Genomic DNA, 6,576 nt, shown 5'->3' with positions numbered 1-6,576 from the left:
ATTTGTTGGCTGTGGCAGGGTATTAGCAGGTGTTAAGGTGCCAACCTCCAAGCAGATGTTCACAGCAGCAGTGGTGGCAGCACAGCTAGAGTGAGTGCCAGGCTAGTGTCATGGGTAAAGGCCAGCAGACTGAGGGGTGCTCAGGTTTAATGGGCTTCTTCTCATGGGCAAGACTGGCATGCAGAGTTTAGGTTCCACAGTTCCCTTAGGGCTAACATCTCCTGTGGAATCAAGTTGAGCCTAGAGAGATGGCAATCCCTGGCCATGCTCCTCTATAGGCACTCTCGCACTAAACCCTCTGGACTCTACACTGCCTGGAATTCTGCCCCAACCACCTCTAAGCAGTTCTCCCTGTCAACTCATGTGTCCATGGTGGTCGAGGAGTCTCCTTCTGCTAGTATACCAGAGACCTGTGGTGAGAACAGGTTGTTGATTGCTTGTTCCACTCACCCTTTCCTCAGGGCTCTTAGGGACCAGGAACAAGTCCTGATGACCAGTAGCCCCGTGCAAGCTTCCTAGCTTCCCCACTCTTTGAGTTCAGCATCTGTGTTTTTTTTCTCCATCTGCTCTCAATGCCTTCTCTCTGAAGATCTGCTGAGAGTGTGCCAGTCTTACTGAAGTCCCATTTTCTTGGTGGGAGATGTTCGTCCTGGTTGCATCTAATCAGTCGTCTTGCGTCCTTCTCTGATTCCAATTTCGAACGAAGTTCTACTATGGGTAAAATTTTATGAAAGAGCATCACTTGCTATGGAGAAAACTTTTATGAAAGGAAGAGTCAATTGATGTAGTAAATTTTAATGTTGTTTTAAGAAATTGCCACCGCCAACCCCAACTTTCAGTAATCACAACCCAGATCAGTCAGCAGCCAAAAACATCAATGCAAAACCCTCTATCAGCAAAAATATTATGACTCACTGATGGCTACAATGATTGTTAGCATTTTTCAGCAATACAATATTTTTAATAAAGGTATGTACATTGTTTTTTGAACATAATGCTATTTCACACTTGTATAGTGCAAACATAACTTTTATATTTACTACCAAAATTTGCATGACTTGTTTTATGGAGGTGCTCTGGACCCAAACTGTTTCCGAGGTATACCTGTTTTTCTTATCTCAATGCACTGCACCTTCAATGGGAAAAATGATAAAGTATGGAATCATCCTTGACCACCTTCCACTTCCTCTTTCTTCGTCTCCAATATACCACTAGTTCTGTAGATTTTACAGGCTAAACATCTCAAATAGGCCGCTTTATATCTATTTTCAATAATAAAAGATTTCTAAGCTATCATCCTTTTTCATCTGGACTACTACTACATTAGTCTTATGAGTGAGGTAATGCATCTACGCCTCTACCCTTTGCCCTTATCCATCTATGCTCTCCTCTGCATCCAGAAAGAGTGGTACAAACACAAATTTTATCTAGTCACTCAGTTGTTTGAAAACTTACAATGACTTCCCAATTCTCTTAGGAAAACAAAAGAACTCGACATTAGTCTGTAGATTCTATAAGTTTTAGGCCTTACATCTCCTTGTATGACTCTCTCTTTTGTTCTCTGTGCTCCTGTCATGCTGGGTTTCTTTCAGTTTTTTGTTTTTTTTTTTTAAATATATGCCCCAGGGCCTTCACATTTGCTTCTTTCCCTACCTATAACTCTCCTAAGCAGTCCCTCTCTCACTAACATACAACCCTACCCTACCTAATCGTTAATTCCTCATTGAAATCTTTCTTAACTTTTTTGACTAGATTAGATCCCTTTCTTGTACAATTTCATATTAACATGTACTTCTCCTTTATGGCATGTAACACAGAGTATGTTACTTTTCTTTGTGTAATTATTTGATTACTATATATCTCCTCAACTATCTGCTACGGGTCATGAAAACAGAGGCAGTGACTATTTTTCCCACTATTTCTTACCCAATTACCTACTTCAGTGACTGACATGTAGCACATCTTCAGTAAATCTAAATAAATTAATAAAAGAAACAAAGAGAGTGAGAGAAGTAATACACACACACACACACACACACACACACACACAAACATACATAGAGAAAGAGAATTCTGTAAGTGTTCTTGTATTTGTGTAACACATTTAATATTGATTATCCCTGTCCTAGGATTTATGTGATAACTCATTTGAAAAAGACAAGGAGATTTTAGAGTTTTTCCAGAGACACAATGCTGAGAGCAATGCTGTCCAGTGGAATATCCTGCAATGATGGTACCGTTCTTTATTGGTACTGACAATAGAGTACCTACTAGCTACACGTGGTTGTTAAGCAACTGAAAAGCAGCCAGTATGACTGAGAAAGTAAATTTTTTGTTTTATTTTATTTTGACTACTTTCTATTTAAGTAAATACATGTGTCTGTGTTGCATGGAGCAGATACAGAGATCAATTTTAAGCAGGAAAAATTCATAAAGAAGCCTAGTATGCCCCTGGTTTAAGTTAAATTATCTTCCAAGCCCTCAGATTTTTCACCTTCCACTAATTAAACAAAATATGATGAAATCCTGAAGCTTCTCAGAGCTGGCCATTGGATTTCAGAGGGAGGGTAAGGTGAAAGCCAAGTGATTGAGGATATGTACTTTCCACTGCTTTCTACTCCTATACCTTCAAAAAAGAGCATGCTTTTGTGTATTTAGTAAATTAATTTTTAACTTATTTGCATAAAGATCTGTACCACTTGAAATTTTTGAAAACCACTACCTTGTCCAACAGATTGTACCCATATTCAGAAAGCAGTACACGATATCTTTCCAGTATGTATGGCTGTACATATTTATAGGAAGGGAAAGTTGCTATTCATGTGGAATGATAGGAGAGGCACAAGATGGTCTCTCTACCTCTGTTTTTTCTCTCTCACCCACCTACCATAGTACAAATGAATATATGTACATAGAATATGAAAGATGTACAAACCAGGTCTAGAAATTATCTTGTCAAAACTTGTCCCATAACAATGAATTCCTAACAGAATACCTGACAAAAGCTAATTAACTGTTTTAGAGCAGAGACTGGAATAGAGAAGTCAATGTAGCTGAGTAACCCAATTTTCCCAAGAGAAAGATAATGTTATTTTAAAATTATTATTGTTATTATTTCTTTTCTCTTTCTTTCATTCCTCTTGTTCTCTACTTTCTACTTAGCTCTTTAGAAACACAATTATAATCTTTACCTTCCCTTTACCAGAACTCCCTACACAGGAAGTTCATCTATTTGCTTATTTAGAAGCTCCAGAGCCAGAACTCTCTCCCACCAGGAGATTTCCTTGAGAGACAACAGTCAATTTACAACCTAAATTATGCCCGTGATGGAACTCTGTCTCTCACCTGGAAAGCATCTTACGACATCAGCCACTTTACAACCTCACTCTGCCCATAATGGCACCAGCTCAACCACCTGGTAGATAACTCAAAGTAAGTCATGTAAATCCCACACCTGCTCATTCCCTTCTCTGCATGCCTTTTAATGAAAGCTGCCCTTTAAAAGCTCCTGCTCTCTGCCCCTAAAGTAAAGCAATTCCCTTAAAGGCAGGAGCCTGCACCTCTTCCCCTTTGCTAAGCTTTGAAACAGTCACTTCCTTTATACCAGTCCTTGCTCTTGTTAATTGAACTCTGCAAGTGGTGAGTGACTGAACTTGCATTTTGGTTACAGCAGTAATGACTGTAATGTTTTAAAAATGCACACCAATAGTGGACCAAGTTGCCAGAGACAATTGGAGCTAAGGCAGAATAAGTTGGTTGTGGCGGATAGAGGCCAAACATTCAAAGCAAAAACAAACAAACAACTAAAGCAATAACTGCAGTAACTCATGCTGAAACAAAGAAGAACAATTAGAAAGGCCACAGCTGACAACCAGGCAAACAAATTAGTGGTTGGTAGGTAGTGAGGAAGCTGAGATTCATTACAATGAAGACTAAAAGATCAGCTAAACAGTTAATTGTACTAGAGAGGTGAGTGCTTCTAAAAATCATGCTGGCTATTGCCATCCTGTTAAACAATGTAACTAATGTAACTGATCCCCTTGTATAACCTTCTTAGTGGTGGTTCTTACTTTTTAAGAAGTGCGTGTTTTCCCTTTGGCCTAGAGTATACTTGCTGTCTTAACAGCCATTCAACTTTTCCTCGAGCATTTACAGTAATATGGAAAAGGAAATGAAGAAGATTGAGCACCTGTTACTTGCCTGAAAGTGTAGCAGAAGAGACCCAACCAGATAGGTAAATAAACACTCTCATGGAATATTAATCAACAATTTGATAGATAACTAAGTACCATTACTAATAACATTTTACAAGTAGGAAGCTCAAAAAAGTTAGGTAAACTACCCAAGTTTACATAACTAGTTTTAAGTGGTGAAATGTATCAACTCAAGACTTTTATTATCCCCTATGCCCTCTTTTATGTATTTTATGGACTCCTAAGGCTCCTCTTAGTATGTGAGGCTGAAAACTAATCTCTGATTACTCCAGATTTTGACAAAAATATGGCCAGTACTCTGGAACTAAGTTATTATTTTCAGAGGATCTCTTTGAGAATGTATGATTCCTGGGAGGATATTAATTAAACCATACAACACATTGCAATACATTTTTTTTTAATCAGATAAGTCGTGGGAGGCCAAGACTCCAGGGAATCAGAACAAAAGGTAGGATCATAATGGGGACAATGAGGGTTATAGTGAGAAGTATTGGAAAGCACAGAGGGTAAAGAAGTAAAAACATTAATAGAGGCCAAGTTGTAGAGATAACAGGATAAATCAACTTTTTAATAGGCCATCTTTATTATACTGTTTGATTTTTTTTTAACAGCCAGGAGAAAGTTCCAGCTAAAATATTTCACCTGTGGCCATCTTGATTATTTTACAATAGCCTATCATTTCTTACCAGATTTTTAAAAGCTACGCCTTGTGGTTATTAAGAGGTGATTCTACAATACTTTTCTGAATGACAGCTTTCATCTGACAATGCATCATATTTAATGAGTAGTAAAGTTGTAATTCAGTCTTTGATCACTGTCAACAAACAACTTGGGTAGGCAAGGAGCTATAAGTGTATGCTGCATTGACAATTTTTATTTTAGGCTATTTTATAGTAAAAAAAAAAATTCACCTGGTATAATTTAAAGTGTTGTGTTGATTGTCTGTAACTAACTAATAGGATATGACTGCAGAGTTAATCTTAGGCAATAATTTCTTCAACTACCAGTGGAATTTTGCACTCAAAGTTGTTAAAGACTTCTTTTATTCAAATCCCTGAAGAATGGTGCAGTTCTAATCATTGTAAAGATTTTTCAGGAGATGAGAGAAAGATCTAATAAGGTCATTTTTCACAGTGTTATCCTGAGAGTTGTCTTGGATGGAATGGCTCTGCAGTTCATCAATTTTGATATTTATATTCAGTACCTCTGAGTAGTTAAAGCTCAATGACACTACAAAATGCATTTTGTCTTATATATATTTTAAAACATCTCACAACAAAGCATTTAGAGAACTGTGTCAAAATCATGTCTAGATCTTATAACTTACCAAAAGGGACACATTTTGACATTTTATATTTTTCCATTTTTAAAATTTTTTTAAAGAGTGTGTTTATTACAAAGACATTTTAGAAACAAAGATTAAAAAAATGTGCATTCCAAAAATGACCCTGTACATTCTAGGACTGCTGAAATTGTGACTAAAGTGAGATCTATTCTATTAACCTTATCTAAATAGAATTGTAATTGTTTATAAATGATTTCTGGCATTTGGTCTCAAACGCAAATTTTAACTTCACAATCATATAAAAAACTTGAACTGATATATCAAACTCACATACTATCCATCTAACTTTAAAATGTGTATCTATTTTTATTTCAGAATCACAATAACAGTAAAATGCAATATTTCTCTGGCTTCTTATAATAATTTCCCCCGATCCTTCTACAGGAATTCAGGGAGTTTCCAGACCGTTTCTCTTGTGGGCTTGTGAGTGGGAGATTCTTACGTTATCTTCTCTCAGTGTCAGCATCAGTATGTCACACGTTCCTTCAATCTAGGTTTCTGTAGTGACATGTTCTGCTACTTCACTGTGCCTGAGAAATGATGTGCTATGATCCAATGATAATTATATTGTATTGGCTCAATTGTCCTGCACACTTTATTATAAGCTTGTGAAACAGAACTATCTTCTGTTTTTTGTTTCTTATGCATATTTCCATGATGATGATCTATGTTAGTTACTCACTTCTAAATGAGTAAAAATAAAAGGCAGTAACAATATGGATTCTGACACTTCAGTACTTGGGTTTGATTCTCAACTCTACTACTACGAGCTATGTAGCATTCGAAAAACTACTTGATTCCTCTTTGCCACCGTAACCTCATTTACTAAATGTGGGTAATGACAATCAGATCTGCCTCATAGGATGGTTTATAAAAATTAAAAGATTTAATGTGAATAAACTACTTAATGCATGACACATAATAAGCATTATATCAATGTATTATTATTATTATTATTATTATTGCTGATTCCTCTCGTTAAGCTACCATTATGAGTTCAGGGTGACTAAGCCCCAT

This window comes from Mandrillus leucophaeus, unplaced genomic scaffold, assembly GCF_000951045.1.
Source record: "Mandrillus leucophaeus isolate KB7577 unplaced genomic scaffold, Mleu.le_1.0 Scaffold769, whole genome shotgun sequence".
Taxonomy (NCBI): domain Eukaryota; kingdom Metazoa; phylum Chordata; class Mammalia; order Primates; family Cercopithecidae; genus Mandrillus; species Mandrillus leucophaeus.
Note: the sequence above shows the minus strand (reverse complement) of the source record.